General features: G+C 37.2%; 1 pseudogene; it reads left to right on the top strand.

Moving 5' to 3' along the window:
• LOC127490797 (phosphoglycerate mutase 1-like) overlaps window positions 1-20,274 on the top strand; it is an 85,963-nt pseudogene that overhangs the window by 26,419 nt on the left and 39,270 nt on the right.

Raw genomic sequence — 20,274 nt, 5'->3', positions numbered from 1 at the left:
TTTTAGGGAACAGTATTCTGGGTTGACAGTTTATTTTCTCTTAATACTTGTACTATATTTCTCCATTCTCTCCTGGTTTGTAGGGATTCTGATGAGAAGTCAGCTATGAGCCTATTTGGAGATCCTCTGAAAGTAATCTGATATTTCTCTCATGCACATTTTAGAATCTTTTCTTTATGTTTTACTGCTGAAAGTTTGACTATAATGTGTTGTGGTAACGATGTTTTCTGGTCATATCTATTAGGAGTACTTTGTTCTTCCTGAACTTGCACATCCCTTTCTTTTTTCAAATTGGGGAGGTTTTTCTGTAATTATTTCACTAAAGTTTTTCTAATCCATTCTCTCTATCCACACCTTCAGGAACTCCTAAGACCCATAAGCTGGGTTGTTTGATAGTATCCCATAAATCTCTAAGACTGTTTTTAGTTTTTCTAATTTCATTTATTATCTGACTGTAAAACTTCCAAAGATTTGTCTTCTAGCCTGGATATTCTTTCTTCTGCTTCATCAAGTCCATTGTTAAGGCTTCCCACTCCATTTTTATTTAACTATTGAATTCTTTATTTCTAATATTTCATTTTTATTTATCTTTAAAAATTTCAATTTCATGGGAAAAATTTCCTTCATGTCATGTATGCATTTCTTTAAGTCATGGATTTTTTTTCATTGTTTATGAGTAATCCTATGATTTCTCTTTTGAATTCCATTTCTGGCATTTTATCAATGTCTTCATCTTCACATTCTAATATAGAAGTGTTGTTATGTCCCTTTGAGAGTTCATGTTGCCTTCCTTATTCTTGTTTCTCTAATTATGCATTTATTTTTAGGCATTTGTGGAGATACTTGTTAGTTTTTTCCTCTGATTGCTTTATGTTTGGACTATGCCTATGTGGCTTAGTGAAATGCCTGCTCTTTCAGTGAATTCAGGTGTGGCCAGGGAGCTCTGGTCAGTGCTCTGGGGTGGGGTGAGTGTACAGGGTAACACACCGCAACTGGGCATGGCAGGTCTTTTTGTTTTTAATGAGAAGGGAGGATTTTATCACCTCTATTAGTGTAATCACACCCTCACCTCCTCTCTTCCAAGGTGATCAGGGCCTGGTTGTTAACCCACAGTGAGTGTGTTACTCGTCTGCACTGCCAGAAGCAGCTCACAAAGGATCTGTGCACCTCGTTGTGACCATGAATCTCATCACAGTGACCCACTGCAGGTAACCAGGGAGTGCTGAGCATGTGGAGCTGCTCACAGTGACCGTCCAGAGTCCTGGCCTCACCCTCTTGTGCCATCAGAATTCCCACAGTCTCAGTACACAAAGCTCCCACACAGAGGCAGACACATTCCCAGAGCCTGTGATATGTTGAGATGCTGGAGGCACCTCACGGTCCTACATGGGCGTCCAGTCCACCCAGCTGGACTTGAATCATTGGGAAATGCAGATTTTTCCTACTGGTAAAATCCTTGGATTACACGTGTACACAAGAGCTGCGGGTCAGAGATCCTTCTCATTTCACGGTGGTGTTTTCTCACCGCCAGTTGCCTGGTGTGTGGACGCGATCCATTGCCACAGCTACTGACAATATGGCATTTTCTTGTGTTGGTGATTTTCTGGACACATGCACAAGAGCTGGCACAGCTGTTACAAAAGTCCAAAATGGCGCCTGCCATTTTGGGGGGCAAAAATCCAATTATAGCATTGCAATAGCATCTTAACCTCTTACTATAAGCGTGGCCTTGCTCATTCTCAACATCTAACATTTCCATGAATGAAAGTGAATTACTTCAAGGTAATTCAGGCAGCGGGCAATTGGTGGAGAAGCAGAAACAGCAAATTGTCCCCCACTACCTCTTCTCAACTCAGGAATAAAAATTTATGGTACATAAGGCCACTCAACATAAAGAACTGCCCTTCCCAACTTGCATAAGGACACAACTTACATTCTGGCCAGTGGTACACTAAACAAGCGGAAATATTTTAAAACATACTCTTTCATATTTTCTCCCTTGTTTTGAGCCGTGAGTTAGCTGACTAGGGACAGTAGAAGAATCCTAGGATCTGATAATCCTTGAGCCGTCAGATAAGCTCAAGATGTTTATGTTTACTTATATGTAGAGACCGAATTTCAATACTGTGTAAGCCATAGTTGCTTTGGGATTTTTATTTGTTCCCAAAACTAATCCCAACTAATACAGATGGTAATGATTTTCTAAGTAATCATTTGAAAGAAAGATTAAAGTAAAATAAACTATTGTTGAATTAGCAATAACTAATATAAATTGTACTAAAGTGAATTTATTAGAAATGATTCCCAAATTTAACTACTATTTGAGGTGCCCTGAAACATATTATATTACTGGCTATGGAAGCCTTTTTAGTTTCCTTGTCTGAAAACTTTTCCTCTGCTTGATGTGTAAATAAATATTGTACTATAGCAATGCTCTGGAGTAGAACCTCCTCCCTTCATCTGTGAACTTTATCTTGATAGCTCCTAAAATTTGATCATTTAAAATACCACCTCCAAACCTGATAGAGCTCTTAAAATAAAAGCTTATATACCTAACAGACTACTTGAAGTATCTACACATGTATCTAACAGGTTCCAAAGAAAGTTCCCCTAAATGAGCTTCCATCAACCTTCCCAATTTGTGCAAGGGGCATCACTGTCTTCTTAACTGAAAACATCTGCAAGTTTCCTCAACTCCCCCTGCCGCACAGCCCCTACTCTGCGAGAGCTCCTATTAGTCATCCATCCAAAAGTTACTCCCCTCTTTGCGTGCGGTCTACAGAGTACATCTCCCATGAAAGCATCTGAAACGTACATGCTGACCTTGCATCAACTCCTGTTATTTAGAAACATGAATATGGATTTCAGTCATGGCCAGTGAGTTCTGCAAGGAACTGCCTACTGGAACTTCTAGAGAGAAAACGTTCTCTTTGAAAGAGAAGCATAGAAGGAGAAACTGATTAATCCTTTATGCATCTTTTTAGAATCACCATGCATATATGGAATCTGTATATCTGTATCAGTCACTTTTTTTTTATTTTTTTTTTTGTATCAGTCACTTATGACTATCATGGTAGCCCAATGAGCAATACAATGATTTTGGCAATTGAACATGCAAAAAGAAAAATTAATTCTGGATCCTTGTTTGCCTTTCTAAAACTAGAAATCTCTACCTTTAGATTTCTTATGAGAGACTGTCTAAGCCTATTCAAACTAGACATTTTATTGTTTGTAATTGAGAGCATTTTAACTGAAGTGTATGCTTTATCTAGTCTCTGTATGTGTCCTTTCAAATCTCCTGTGACTAGACATTCTGAATTGATTTCTCTTCATGTCCTTTAATTCTCTAGGTCAAATTGACATGCTATCTGGCTAGGAACAGCACAATGCTTTTGAAAATATTTTCCTTGTTTCCTTTCTTGTTCCCACTGAAGTAATCACACCACTATTAGAATTGTCTTTACAAATAGCATTTTACTATGTCCCCTTCCTGCTTATAATTCTCCAGAGCTTTCCCATTACACTTACACAAAATATCTAAACTCCTATTGGCTCAGAGCCTATGTGATTTGTTCTTGCCTACCTCTCTCCCTGCCTTGCTGATTATGCTTTAACCACACTGGATAGCTTTATTTTAAAAATCTAAAAAATATGTCAGGGCCAGCACTGTAGCATAGTAGTCTAAGCCTCTGCCTGCAGTGCCAGCATCCCATAAGAGCGCTGGTTTGTGTTCTGGATGCTCCTCTTCTGCTCCAGTTCTCTGCTATAGCCTGAGCCTGGGAAAGCAATGGAAGATGACCCAAGTGCTTGGGCCCTTGCCCCATGTGGGAGATCTGGAAGAAGCTCCTGGCTCCTGGCTTTGGATTGGCCCAGCTTTGGTGGTTGTGGCCATTTGAGAAGTGAACCAGCAGATGGAAGACCTTCTCTCTGTCTCTTCCTCTCTCTGTGTCTGTTGCTCTATCTCACAAATAAAAAAAAATAAAATCTTTAAAAAATGAATAAAATGGAAATAAAAATATTTCAAGGTGTTTCCACCTTAGATTTTCCCACAAACATCCTGGTTCTTCTAAATTAGTCATCCAATCACTCTCCTTCTTGTGTTCATTTGAATTTACAAAATGGTATTTACCACCATATGTTTTCTTTTGCTCCAAGTACTAAGCATTTTGGGTGCTACAGTTTTTCCCTTGGTATCAATTGATTGGCTCCAGGGTCTTTGCAGCTATCAAATCCTCTTATCTCTTCCATAAAGGTGGTAATGCTTGTACAAAACCAATGCACATCATCTTATATATTCTAAATCATTTTTAGATATCTTATGACACCTAATATAATCTAAGTACTACATGAATAGGTATACTGTATTCTTTAGTAAGTAATGAGAAGGGAAAAGTCTAAACCTATTCACTATAGAAACGATTTCCTTTTGAGAAATATTTTTGATTCACAGACATAGAACCCATGGATATGGATATTATATTAGGAAAAAAACCCTGAGTACATTGATTCCATGCAAGAGTGCTACATCTAAAACGCTACTGGATTCAACATAGACCTCTAATTTCTTAATTGTGAAATAGTGTGGGGGCCGGCGCTGTGGCACAATGGGTTAAAGCCCGGGCCTGAAGCACCGGCATCGCATATGGGCACCAATTCTAGTCCCAGCTGCTTCTCTTCCGGTCCGGCTCCCCGCTATGGCCTGGGAGGGCAGCAGAAGATGGCCCAAGTCCTTGGGCCCCTGCACTCGTGTTGGAGACCCAGAAGAGGCTCCTGGCTCCTGGCTTTAGATCCACGCAGCTCTGGCCATTGCAGCCAACTGGAGTGAACCAGTGGATGGAAGACCACTCTCTCTGTCTCTACCTCTTTCTGTAATGCTGTCTTTCAAATAAATAAAATAAATCTAAAAAAAAAATTTAAAAAGAAATAGTGTGATGTATCTTCTCATTTCTCCATTCTTACTTATATTTTATTTATGTATAAATAGAGTGGCTTCCATCTCCAACCCCACCTTTTAAGATTCGTTCATGTAAATCTAGTTCAGAGATCTCTATCACATTAGAAAAATTGAATTTGTTGGGACACGCTCAATCAGACTTGCCCCAAATGGTAGAGTTAGAAACATACCGGGGGATTCCAATTCAATCCCATCAAGGTGGCATGTACCAATGCCATCTCACTAGTCCCAGTGATCAATTTCTGTTCACAATTGATCATAATGATAGGACTTAGAGTCAAAGGGATCACATAAACAAGACTAGTGTCTGAAAATACTAACCGATAGAATAAAAAAAGGGAGAGAATGATCCAACATGGGAAGTGGGACACACAGCAGACCCATAGAATGGCAGATGTCCTAAACAGCACTCTGGCCTCAGAATCAGCCCTTAAGGCATTCAGATCTGGCTGAAAAGCTCATGAGAGTATTTCAGGCATGGAAAGCCAAGACACTCTGCCCAAAAAAAAAAAAAAAAAAAATGACCTGAATGAAAGATCTCTGTGAGTGAGATCCCAGTGGAAAGAACAGGTCATCAAAGAAGGAGGTACCGTTCTCTGAAGGGAGGAGAGAACTTCCACTTTGACTATGACTTTGTCTAAATATGATCAGAGTCGGTGAACTCAAAGGCTGCCATAGCCTTGGCAACTCATGATAACAGCCTCATGTGATTACTGATGCCGCAAACAAGAGTGTCAAATTGTTAAGTCAACAACAGGAGTCACTGTGCATTTACTCCTCATGTAGGATCTCTGTCCTTAATGTGCTGTACATTGTGATTTAATGCTATAACTAGTATTCAAACAGTATTTTTCACTTTATGTTTCTGTGTGGGTGCAAACTGTTGAAATCTTTACTTAGTATATACTAAATTGATCTTCTGTATATAAAGATAATTGAAAATGAATCTTGATGTGAATGGTAGAGGAGAGGGAGTGGGAGAGGGGAGGGTTGTGGGTGGGAGGAAAGTTATGGGGGGAAAAAGCCATTGTAATCCATAAGCTGTACTTTGGAAATTTATATTCATTAAATAAAACTTAAAAAAAAGCATAAAAAAAGAAAAATTGAATTTGGCTACCTAAGATTAAACAAAGAATTTCTAGAATATGGTACAATGTATTGTAGTTTTTATAAAGTTCTACTTATACCTAAGTATCAAGCCCAATTTTTACAAGGTTCACTGGATTCTTTTTTCCTGCAGATCCTCTACTGGCAACTTTGAGGTTTTCCTATGTGCATAATTTCCTCTCCAACTCATTCCCTATCAATGCAATAGGAGAGAATTCTTGAAGGTTATAGATTTTGCCTAAAGGAATAATTTTTCCTTTCCTGTTATTTTGGGAAATGTTAAATATAAATTAAAATTAAATTTGCAGATAAATTTTACACTGTTTTTATACCTCAAATTCTCATTTGATAAAAATGTTAAATTACAATGAACATATTGCAAGAATATATTTAGTTTATTTGTAAATAGGACATAGTTCTAATAAGCTACCTTAGACCCTAATTTAATGATCAATTCCTCTAAAACACACACTGATTTCAATTTTAGTAAAAAAAATATAGTGTAGGTTTATTTATAGCACCATTTAAAAATTTAGGACACAAGTTTAAACTTCATTGTACTACTGATTTATTCAAGTTTTCTCTAGAATATGGTCCATTTTTATATCACCAGTTCTTTGTGCAGGATATGACACATAAGAAGTGTATAAAAACTTCATTGAATTGGACTATAGTGTTCGTGATCTTCACAATCATAGACTTTTTTTCAAATATGTAAAAACAAGAGGATACTCGTAAAATAGTTGTGTGGGGAGCAGCTGTGCTTGGGCTCCTGGAGCTATCTGTGCGCTGTTTGGAGAACAAGGGCAGGCAAAAAAGGTACTGTACTCCAAAAATCTGAGATTATGCTTTGAGTGCTTCTTGTACTTCTGATCCTAGAAGTGTGGAAAAGAGGAGGGTAGCTACTTTGTGTCGACCAAGAAGTTGTTTTCTCCACCGGTTGAAGTGACCTATGCGGGATTTTAAAGGACTGTTGTCCTTTCCCACCTCATATTAATGTTTCTCTGTCCTCTTTTGGGGTCCAGACATTAAAATGAAGATGTTCAAAATAACTACATATGCATGGAAATTAGAAAGTGATCATGCATGAGAAGGAAAAATTAAAATAAAAACCCTCACAAAATAACTGAGAAAGCCTTAAGCTTATATCTCAAGCTACTCCTCAGCTCAGACAGAGTTTAAAACAACTGGAAACTTTAAAGCAGTGAACAAAAGCGATGACAAAAAGTAACCAAACCAGGAGAAGGGAGTGATCTAATTTGCAAAGTCACCACATTATTAGCAAATGCAAACAAATGAATATTGGGTTGACATTGTAGCACAGTGGGGTTAAACCGCCTCTTGTGAGGACACCATCTCTTCTTGGAGAACTGGTTTGAATGTCTTCTGTTTCATTTGTGACCTAACTCCCTGCTGATGTGCCTGGGAGGGCAGTGGAAGATGGCCCAAGTATTGTGCTCCTGACAACCACCAGGGAGACGTGAATAGAGTAATTGACTCCTGGTTTTGTCCTGGCCGAGCCCTGGCTGTTACGGTTATCTGGGAGAGAGAACCAACAGATGGAAGATCTTTCTCACTATCTATCCCTCTCTGTCACTCTGCTTTTCAATTAAATAAATAAATAAATACTAAAAACTTGTACGCTTGTAGATATATCTGAATTTATACTCACACTAAATATAATAAAACATTTTTTAAAAATGCCAAATCATGGGCCGGCACCACAGCTCACTAGGCTAATCCTCCGCCTTGTGGCGCCGGCACACCAGGTTCTAGTCCTGGTCGGGGCGCCGGATTCTGTCCTGGTTGCCCCTCTTCCAGGCCAGCTCTCTGCTGTGGCCAGGGAGTGCAGTGGAGGATGGCCCAAGTCCTTGGGCCCTGCACCCCATGGGAGACCAGGAGAAGCACCTGGCTCCTGCCATCCGATCGGCATGGTGCGCCGGCCGCAGTGCGCTGGTCACGGCGGCCATTGGAGGGTGAACCAACGGCAAAGGAAGACCTTTCTCTCTGTCTCTCTCTCTCACTGTCCATTCTGCCTGTCCAAAAAAAAAATCCCAAATCATATGTAGTTGGAGTATAGGTCAAGACTTCTAGTCACAACTCAAATGATGTGCTGTAAAAGATTTGTGATTACATGGGCTATTAGCTTCTGACTGGGAATGAAGCTTGATCCTGCATTGACTTTCCAGGACACAGAACTATGCCACTATATAAGCCAAAACCTGCACAAAGGTAAAACAGCAAATAATGAAATGCAGTATGCTTTCTCAGAGCTGAATTATTTCTTAGTAATTACTCACAAGGAACATAATAAGCAATAATGTCCAGGGGTTTCCACTGATAAAATCTAAGTGGAACTAGGCTGGTGCTGTGGAGTAGCAGATTTAGCCGCTCTCTGTAGTGCTGGCTTCCCATATGTGCACTGGTTCGAGTGCCAGCTGCTCCACTTGTGATCCAGCTCTCTGCTAACGCATCTGGGAAAACAGTGAAAAACAATAATGTCAAGATATAAATACAGAAGATAAAACCAGAGGCACTTCACCTGAAGACATTACGTATACAAGCTATCAGAAGGAGCATGCAACTGAATATTGTCTTCCCACCAAGGAACTCAACGCCTTTACTAGATAAGGGAATAAATTATATAGAATGTCACATTAAAAATTTAGAAAGGAGCAGATGTTTAACCCAGTGGTTGACAGTATTTAAGACACCTGTGTTACATATCTGAGTACTTGGATTTGATACCTGGCTCCAGTTCCTGATTGCAGCTCCCTGGTAATGCAGTCACTGGGAGGCAGTGGTGATGGCTCAAGTATTTAGGTTCCTACCACTTGTGTGAGAGACCTGGATTGAATCCCTATTCTCAGTTTTGGCTCTGCCCAGTCCTGGCTATCACAGGCATTTGGGGACTAAACCAATGGATGTGATTTCTTTCTCTCTCTTTCTAACTGTTCCTCTGCCTCTCAAATGAATAAATATAATTGAAAAATCAATTTAAGTATTAGAAGATTTAAAAGAAATTATATCAGGGAAATAAAGGTACATGAAATTTGATGTATAAATTTAAATATTTTAAACCAACACTTTTTAATTATTTATTTATTTGAAGCCATAGTTACAGGGAGATTGGCAGAAAGAGAGAGAGAGTAAGGTTTTCCATCTACTGGCTCTCTCCCCAAATGGCTGCAATAGCTAGAGTCGAACCAGGTTGAAGCCAAGAGCCAGGAGCTTCATCTAGATCTCTCATATGGGTGGCAGGGGCTCAAGCTCTTGGGTCATCTTCTGGTGTTTTTCTCAGGCAATTAGCAGTGAGCTGCATCTGAAGTAGAGCAGCTGAGATGTGAATAGGTGCTCATGTAAGATGGAGGAATCAGAGGTAGTGGTTTAACCTGCTACTCCACAATTAAGCAACTGACTCCGTAAAAGTAACACTTTTAAGGCAAAAACATATTACTAAATTTAAAATGACAGAATTTCCTTCCTCAGCAAGTGATTTAAAGGAATATAAGCCTTTCTTTTTTATTTATTTATTTATTTTAAAATTTTTATTAGACAAGTTGCATGTATTGCATATATACAGATTTAGGAACATGGCTATGTCCCCCCCCCCGCCCTCCCTCCCATCCATGTTCAAACCATTCTTCCTCATCCCTCATATATTCCCACTTAGTTATTACAAAGATCTATTTTTAGTTTACTTAATGTTTGTTTAGTTAACCCTACACTAAGTAAAAGAAAATGGACATTTTGAGATCAGATGATTCTTTACAGCCCTTGTCTCTTTCTTAATTTTAATCTTGAACTCAATGCTCCTGAGTTCACTGCAAAAGATAATATATGTATATATATATATATATATATATGTATTGTGCAATAATAAATACAATAATAAAATATAGTTGGAGATTTTCACCTTAAATCAAATGACAAAATCATTGTAGCCAGAAGGTTCTGACACTCGTGGCAGGTCTGCTTAGCCTCTCTTTTCAGTCTGTGTTCTATGTAACTGCTGCCCTCTCGTTTTCCATATTTCTTATCATCCTCTTTGTCTGACTGCGAGCTTTGTGCAAGTCACAGACTGAAGCACACATCACACCACAACTACCCTGCTAAGTAATTGGCTGGCAGATTGACAATAACACAACAGGACTAAAGATTTAACCAGCATTTCCTGCACATGTGATGCAGGGTGACTTAGAAAGGATAAGGGTTAACAGTTCCATCTTTCTTCTTTATAATTACTTTTACATAAATAACAGTTGATCAAAATAATGCTCTTATGCATTGCTACCAAATCATGAAACACTTGTATAAATAGAAAAATGTTTATTTCCCACAGTGATTGTCTAGATAAATAAGATAATGTATATTGATACATAAAAGTACTTCAAACATTTCGTGGAATATGGAATTAGACAGTAAATTTATTTTGATGTAAAATTTTTTGAAACTCATTAACTCCTGCATAGTTTTTCACAATACACATTTTCCATAAACTTTTGAAGACTCCTCATAAAACTAAAATACTTATTCTACAGTTTGTAACAGATTAAGGGGATAACTTCTATAGTTTACTTTCTTTTACAGATTTATATATTTATTTTAAAGTCAGAGTTACAGAGAGAGAGGAGATGGAGAAACTAAGCCAAAGAGAGAGAGATGGGGAGAGAGAGAGAGAGAAAGAGAATCTTCTATCTGCTTGTTCACTCCCCAGATGGCCACAATGGCCAGGACTGGGCCAGGATGAAGCCAGAAGCCAGGAGCGTCTTCTAGGTTTCCTACATGTGTGGCAGGGTCCCAAGCACTTGGGCCATCCTCCGGTGCTTTTCCCAGGCCATTAGCAGGGAGCAGGATAGGAAGTGGAACAGCTGTGACATGAACTGGCACCCTCGTGGGATGCTGGCATTGCAGGCTGTAGCTTTACCTGCTATACCACAGTGCTAGCCCCTGTATAGCTCAGGTTCAATTAATGGTTTTCTGCATTCAATTGACATTTTCCAGTATATTTATGATTAATTTAGTCTTCAATGTAGCCTGTTAACAAATAACTTACTTGTGAAAAAATAATACCTCTAAGTACATATTCATTTCTTTCTGCTAGTATACTCCTTTTTTATAAAATGCAAACAGAATACATAAAAGATCTTATTACTGAATTGTCTTATTTTGCAATCAAGTTTATTTTTATGTTAAAACATGAGAAACTTTTTAATTTTATTTTATAAGAAACTATAAAAATAAATTAAAGCAGTATTGACTTCTAACCCTTATTAGCATTGGATTAACTTTCAAAGAATAGGAATGCTTTAGAACACAGCAATTCATTTTACAGGAAAAAATATTCTATAATGTAATGGTGAATCAAATAATAAATAAAAGTATATTTAAATTGAGGTTTGTTTGCATAATTCACATGAAATATGCAAAATTAAATTCAAAGAAAGAAATAATTTAAACATAATCAAAGGGAGTTCAAGTGGCTTAGATGGAGAAAATTCTCCAGTTTGTTCTTTAATTTGCCATCATGTGCTTACAAAAATGTAGGTTTTCTCTCATTTACTCACATGAAGGCTTGTATTTTGAAAGTTCAAAAACATAAATGCCAGATAATATTAGCTTCCTTACCCTCAGATAACGCAAATGCCCCTGGGGTATTCTTCTCCCTCAAACACTTATGGTAATTGAATTAGAACTACACTCTTGCAGCCTAGGGCTGTTCAAAGGCATCTTTCTGATTTAATGGTTCAAGTTTCTCTGTATCTAATGTTTCCAACCCATCTCATCAGAGTCATATGATGCTTACACTGCTTTCAACATATTTTCAATTGACACATTATATTTTGTATTATATTCATAGATTCTATTGTATATTAGGGATGGCAGGAGTTGGGAAAATTGCATGATGCACCACAAAATTTCTGCTATTAGAATCATTTTCATTTTTACCATATGGGGATATCTGACTTCCTTTGTACAATCTTACAAAGCTTGTGGTCTCAACACGTGACTCTCTTTGCTTTGTGTAACTCCTAGAAACTTAGTTCTATCTTTTATAATTGCTATGTTGAAGGATATTCTGTAATCCTGATAAATCCTATGTGTGTGTGCCCCTATGCATATTAGTATTTTGCTTTGGACTGCAAGAGCAAACATGAGACTTAATTGCATTCTGATCTCAGTACACTTTTTCATCAGTGTGTCTAAGACCCTGCTATAGTTCATGTATGCTGTGTGGTACCACGGTGTTTTTACTCTGTTGTGTTGTGTCTATTACACTCTCCTCTTTTTGCCTTTTGCTTTCATACTTCACTTTCTTTTCTTCTCTCATAATCAGTTGTTTTTGACTTATGCTTTTGCATGTGAAGTATCAAAATTATATTGGGTCTAGTCAATGCACATGTCTTAATAAAGTGACTTGTACAATGGTATAGACGTTCTCTTTAAAAAAAAAGCAAATAAATTGATGCTATTTTTCATGGCCTATCCAGATTACTGTACGTATCTATATCTATATATTCAGATTGCTGTGCTGGTCAAGGACGCCTTGATACATTTTACTTGATCATTCTCTCTAGTCGCAGCTGAGTAACTACATTCCTGCCGCTAACCCTCCCCCAGCTCAAATAGGGTTCCCTCATGGTTCTATGAAAGATTTTTTTTAAGTAAATTCCCAGGAATGAGAGTATTGACACCTAGAGTTTATGCTTACTTATTTTCTCAGTATTATCATATTGACCACAAATGGCACAGCTGCTTGCCTTGACACCAGAAAATTCTGAGACTATTTTCCATCCTACAGGTATATCATTTTTTTTTTTTTGACAGGCAGAATTAGACTGTGAGAGAGAGAGATAGAGAGAGAGTTATAGACAGTGAGAGAGAGACAGAGAGAAAGGTCTTCCTTCCATTGGTTCACTCCCCTAATGGCCGCCATGGCCGGCGCTGCGCCAATTTGAAGCCAGGAGCCGGGTACTTCCTCCCAGTCTTCCCATGAGGGTACAGGGACCCAAGCACTTGGGCCATCCTCCACTGCCCTCCCGGGCCACAGCATTGAATTGGACTGGAAGAGGAGCTACCGGGACTAGTACGCGGCACCCCAACCAGGACTAGAACCCAGGGTACTGGAGCCGCAGGTGGAGGATTAGCCAAGTGAGCAACGGTGCTGACCCAGGTATATCATATTTTGTTATACTCATTTTAGTTAGAAGAGTACACAATTTTTTTTCATTGTCATTAAAATTTATATCATTAGAACTTTTATCTGTTTTTATGTTCATAAATATTCCAGAAATCACATATGTAGATTTCTATAGATTTTTCTAGAATTTATTATAATTTGTTAACATGGGAAATAACTATTACATTAAAATATAATTTTATCAGTTTTGGCTGCTGAAATATCTTCCCCTAATATGCTTACATTCTACTGTTAAATTTGCCTATGATTTGTATTGCTGCTTTATTACTGATGTTTAGATTATACAGCTGAATAATTGTTTCATGTCGTAGAGGTGATTTCTTTTTTGTCGAGAGGAAAACTAAAAATGAGTGAATAGAAACAAATACATTTTCATGTAAAATGAATTTCTCATATCATTTAAATTTGTAATAAAACATTTGTCCTAATGGACATTATTCATAAATCAGCTTTTAAATTATTTTGAAATAGAACCTTTCAGTAGCAATGAGCTAAACATGCATGTCTAATCAGAAATTACATTCTTAATGTAAATATATCAAAATAGTTGATGGTAAATATGTAACTCACCCATAATATTTATTGGCATTTACCGTCCTCTCTGGAAACTGCTCCGATAGTATCACTGACCATGTTGAAATCCAGAAGACACAAATTTGCTAATAAAGTAGCAGATTTACTTCCCAAGATAATAGGTATTTAACACATTATGTCTTAAAATGGACATTTAACAGGTGCAGTTGCAGAAGATTCATTTGCATTGTACTGTGTAGTACATGAGTTTTCAATTGTGTGAGATGTCTACTACGCTAGAGTAATTTGGCTCATTTTTATATCAAATTTATGAATGTGTTTGCACTTTAGAGAAGTGGAATGACAACTATTGATGTGTTAGGTCCAATAGCAGAAAACCTTTGCAAACATTGTCAGGGTGCTGGTAAATTAACAGCATCATATCCTTAAAACAGAAAAGTAGCTAATTCCCATATGGGATCATTTGTTTCACAAAACTTAGGGAAATAAAGAAAAACTCTTAGAATTTCATTGCAAAAGATATTTATGGTATTTTTATGAATTATATTTTAAATGTAATTGATGTGTCCAGTGTTGTATATAAAACATTTTGTCCCATTAATACAAACAAAATTATGGAAGAGCAAAATATTATGGTATAAAAATTGTTTTTACTAATTGAAGAAGTCTCTGAGGAAATGTTCTTGGAATTTTGTTGCAGGCATAAGTTATCACCACATCTTTCTTTTATAGGTAGAAACCTTTTATTTAAGGTATACAAACCTTATGTATTTCATATTTTCATATTTAGGAACATAGTGATTCCTCCCATCCTACCGGTCTTCCCACTTGTACTCCCAGATTCTTCCTCCTCCCTCTCCTATTCCCATTCTTATTTTTACCAGGATCTATTTTAAATTAACTTTATATGCATAACATTAAACTTACACTAAGTAAAGTTTTCAAAAAAACAGCATAAAAAAATACCTGTTCTTCAATAGTTGAGACAAAGGCTGTCCTAAATCATTGCAAGTCAAAATGTCAATTTAACGTCTATAGATGAATATAGATGACTTTAAAAAGTACTATTTTAGTTACCACAGATCAGAGAGAACATATGGTATTTGACGTTTTGGAACTGGCTTATTTCACTAAATATGTTTTCTAGTTGCATCCATTTAATTGGAAACTACAGAATTTCATCGTTTTTTACCAATGTGTAGTATTCCCTGATGTACCTATACAATAATTTCTTTAACTGGTCTTCAGTTGAAAACATCTGGGTTGATTACAGATCTTAACTGTTGTGAATTGAGCTGCAATAAATATGGAAGTACAGGTAACTTTTCGTATCCTTTGGGTAAATTCTCAGGTGTGGGATGACTGCATCATATGGTAAGTCTAAATTCAGATTTCAGAGTTATCGCCATACTATATTCCATAGTGGCTGTACCAATTCACATTCCTACCAACAGTGAATTAGTGTACCTTCTCACCAACAACCTCACCAGCAATTGCTGTGTTTTGATTTCTGTATGAAAGCCATTCTAAATGGGGTGAAGTGAAACTTCACTGTAGTTTATGCATTTAAAATATTTCTCTAATTTTCTTTGGAATAATTTTTGTATCTGTTGAGTTAGATTCACCAACATCAATGGAAATTTCTTCTTCATCTATCAATCTATACACTATCAGAGCCTCAGAATTTCACTTCTTCAATGTCTCTTGTGTTACTAAGATTCTTACCAATTTTCTAAATGCATTTTAAAGTTACAAGTTTCAGATTTAGTTTTAAGGTCAAAATGAGAAATTTTCCACTAAACTTTGTGTTTTTTATGTATCCTATTAAATGGATTAAACTAGCAAATTATGTTTCTAGTGCTTTTAGAGAATTCTTTATCTAGTCAACTTGTCAAGCAAAACAATTTTAAGTTGAAAATATTCTATTGAAAGAAAATGTCACTTATCCAAGTATTTGTTATTATCCTGTTTAAAATCATGATGGGCTCTCATTATTGCCACAATTTAATATGATCCTACATACAATACAAGTTTTATTCCAGGATGTTTCAGGAATTACTAGAAGTGTAAGAGTGCAAAAAATCACTTGAAATTATTTTCTTACCGCACAGTAAATATTAAATCATGCTTAATCTTTTAACACCCACCTGAGGGATTTTCCCATTGCAGCATTTATTTTACTGTGGTATAATTTACATACCAATATATAACTCTTTAAAAACTGTTATGAACTGTATGATTATATACATCAAAGTTTATATATTGAATCTGTAAATCCTAAAAAGTAAGTATTATTAGGGTGCAATTAGATTATGATATAGAGCCCTCATGAAGGGAATAGTGCAGGTATAAAAAGGTGATATCTATAAAACAGAAAAAATCCCTTCATCAAACATCATATTTGCTAATACTCTGATCTTGGCTTTCCTCACTTCCAGAAATGTGAAAAAAAAAGTATTATGTTTTAGTACCTTGAACTGATTAAGAAATATACTAATTGTGCTTTTATCCATAACTTATTTATTAATTACTTTGGCTTTGAAGAAATATAGATCAGTGTTTTTGCAAATTTTTAAAATTTTTAAAATTTAATTTCAGTAATTACAATTTATAGAAAGATTGAAAAGATATTTTTTGTATTCTTTGGCTTTAGTTACTTTGACTAAAGTTTGCAGTTGAGTTTGAATAAAATATATACATTATTTTACATATATATTTATTAAATAGTTATAGAAAATTTAAAAGTAATGATTTATAAGTAATTATAAGTAATTTTAACATAAGCATATAATGAAAAAAACATGTACTAAGGGATGATTTTGTATCTGTATTAGCTACATTTGTTAATACAAGAAAATATCTTTTGCTACAATAGTCTCTGCTTTGATTAGAACACTGTTGTTTCTTTAGAAGTGAGTACAGAAAATGGGTTTCCAAGATCGTGGAATAGGGTCAGAGCTTACTTCTCTAGGTTGGGTGAAGATAGTTAAAAAAAAAAAAAAAAGAGTGGAGAGAGTGCAATTTTAGCAAGGAGATAGGGAGAAAAAAGCAGTGGAAACTGCATGGAAGTAAAAGGAACACTGTGGCTCTATGTGGATGTGCAGCACTAACACAGACACAACACAGGACCCCAGAAGCTGAAAGCCTCAACACTGGCTTTGGAGAATGAGATGAGACTAGCATGCAGCAACTCAAGCCACTGGTAATGTAGCTGCAGAGAGAGCCTGGCATGAGTCTGAGTTGGAATCCTAAGGGGACAGTGTACCTACCAACCTAGAGGGAAAAAAGCAGCACAGTTCTGTCTCCCCATTCTCCCAACAATGATATCTTGCAACTGGCTGAGAGAGGACGGGCAACATTTTGGACACATGTAACAGCTATACCAACTTCTGTTCATGCACCCTTCAACCAGCTGAGAGGAGATGCCTTAGCCTGCCTAGGAGGTTTGACAGAGGGCTGAGAACCTACTATAATATGGTGAGGTACCTGCAGTGTCTCAGCATGTCACAGGCTCTGGAGTTCAGACTGCCTGGTCAGAGTACCCATAACATGCTGACTTTGGGGCATCTCTACCTCTCTGTGAACAGGACAGACTGGTAGGGTGTGTGGGTGTGTGGGTGGGTCATCAATGCTCCTTTACTATGGGATCCTTTTGTTTTGGGACTGCGGAAACACTATGGCTATGAGGAGGGTGCAGGGTATAGCTAGGTCTCTGAGCAGTCACTGTGGGCAGCTCCAAATGCTGAGGGCTCCCTGATTGCACACAATGGATCACTGAGGATGGATCTATGCTCATACAGGGGACTGCACAGACCCTCTGTATGGTTCTTGTGGCAGTACAGATGAATATTGCACCCACTGGGGCTAGCGCCCGGACATTGGTCACTTTGGAGGAGAGGATGTGAGGGTGATACTATGCCAAAAGGGCTGATCAAACTCTCCCTCTGATAAAAACAAAGAGGAGATGTACTATGACCAATTTGGGTGTCACCTTGGATACTCCCTCCACCCTGGAGCATGGAACAGATCTCCCTGACCACAACCATTACAAGCATTTGTATGTTCACTGAAAGAGCAGACAGACACACCACTAAGCCACAAAAGCATAGTCTGAAGATAAAAGCCATCAGAGAAAGAAAAATGTATCTCCACAAATTCCTAAAAATAAATGTAGAAATTCAAGAACAAGAATAAGGAAGACACCATGACCATCCCACAGGAACACAATATTTCAATATTAGAATGGAAAGCTTAAGATATTGATGAAATTCAAAGGTTAATAGGATTACTCAGAAGCAAATTCACAAATTAAAGAAATTCATACATGACTTGAAGAAGATTTTTCCCATGAAATTCAGATTTTAAAGACACCAAAATGAAATATTAGAAATGAAGAATTCAACAGATAAAATGAAAAATATAGTGGACAGCCTTAATAACAGACATGGTGAGGCATAAGAAAGTATCTGAGCTAGAAGATGAATCTCTGGAAATGTTACAGTAAGATCAAAAAAAAAAAAAAAGAAGAAATTAGAAAAATTAGAAGCAGTCTTGGAGATTTATAGGATACTATCAAACAACCCAACAGGGACTTAGCAGTTCCTGCAGGGGTGGAAAGAGACTGGACTAGAAGGTCTTTTTAGTGAAATAATTTCAGAAAACTTCCCCAATTTGGAGAAAGAAAGTCAAAGAACAGGAAATACACAGAACTCCTAATAGACATGACCAAAAAAAGATTTTTAATACAACACATGTAGTCAAACTTCCAACAGTAAAAATATTTTAAAAAGACTCTAAAATGTGCATGAGAGAAATACCATATTACTTTCAGAGGATCTGCAGACTCACAACTGACTTCTCATCAGAAATCCTACAAGGTAGGAGAGAATGGTGATATATATTCCAAGTCTTAAGTCTTTTTTTTTTTTTTTTGACAGGCAGAGTGGACAGAGAGAGAGAGAGAGAGAGAAAGGTCTTTTTTTACCGTTGGTTCACCCCGCAATGGCTGCCGCGGACGGCGTGCGGCGGCTGGCGCACCACGCTAATTTGAAGCCAGGAGCCAGGTGCTTCTCCTGGTCTCCCATGTGGCTGCAGGGCCCAAGTTCTTGGGCCATCCTCCACTGCACTCTTCGGCCAGAGCAGAGAGCTGGACTGGAAGAGGGGCAACTGGGACAGAATCCGGCACCCCAACCGGGACTAGAACCCGGTGTGCCTGCACCACAAGGCGGAGGATTAGCCTATTGAGCTACAGCGCCGGCCCCAAGTCTTAAGTCTTAAAAAAAAAATCTGTCAACCCAGAATATTGTACCCTGCAAAGCTCTCATTTATGAAAGAAAATGAAATAAACTTTCCATAACAGAAATTGAAAGAATTTATAACCACTAGTCCAGCCTTACAAAGGATGCTTAATGATGTGCTACAAAAATAAACACAGAAACACAGTCATCACTATGAAAAATGTAAAGGCAGAAAATCTTCCATTAAAAGTACAAAGGACATCCAAAGTAAACAATAGGAATACTTATAGAAAAATGGCATGGCCAAGTTATTCCTTATCAATATCACCTTAAATGAAAATGGTCTTGGTTAAAAGATACAGATTGGCTGAATGGATTAAAAAAAAAAAAACAAGACTCATCTATTTGCTGCCTACAAGAAACACATCTTACAACAAAGATACACACAGACTGAAAGTGAAAGGATGGGAAAAGATATTCCATGCTAGTGAACAGCAAAAAGAGCCAGTGTAGCCATCCTAATAACAGACAAAATAGACTTTAAATCAAAAACTTTAAAAAAGAGACAAAGAAGGGCATTATGTAATGATTAAGGGAAGATGTGACTGCAATAAACATGTATGCACCCAATTATAGGGCACCTGGCTATTTAAAAGAAATGTAATGGATCTAAATGGAGACATAGATCTCAACATGATAGTTATGGGGGACTTCAGTACTCCATTTTCAGAAATGGACAGATGAACCAGATGAAAAATCAGCAAATAAAAAACAGAGTTAATCAACACTATAGACCAAATAGACCTAGTGGATATCTACAGAACTATTCATCCTACAGTTACAGAATACATATTCTTCTCACAAGTGTCATGCATAGACCACATGCTAAGTTACAAGGCAAATCTCAGAAAATTCAAAAAAATAATTGAAATTGTATCATAAATCTTCTCTGAGTACAAGGGAATTCTCAAGAATCTCTAGAACATATGCAGACACACAGAAACTGAACAGCATACTCTTGAATGAACAGTAGGTCATAGACAAAATCAAAATGGAAATAAATAAATTGAAACAAATGAAAACAACAAAACATATTGAAACTTATGGGATACAGCAAAAGCAGTGTTAAGAAGTAAGTTTAAAGCAATTGGTGCCTACATCAAGATATTGAAAAGACATAAAATAAGGCCGGCACCATGGCTCAATAGGCTAATCCTCCACCTGCAATGCCGGCACACAAG

The sequence above is a fragment of the Oryctolagus cuniculus genome, chromosome 6, assembly GCF_051225735.1.
Source record: "Oryctolagus cuniculus isolate XC-2025 breed Fujian yellow rabbit chromosome 6, ASM5122573v1, whole genome shotgun sequence".
Taxonomy (NCBI): domain Eukaryota; kingdom Metazoa; phylum Chordata; class Mammalia; order Lagomorpha; family Leporidae; genus Oryctolagus; species Oryctolagus cuniculus.
Note: the sequence above shows the minus strand (reverse complement) of the source record. Positions and strands in the feature narration are given on the sequence as shown.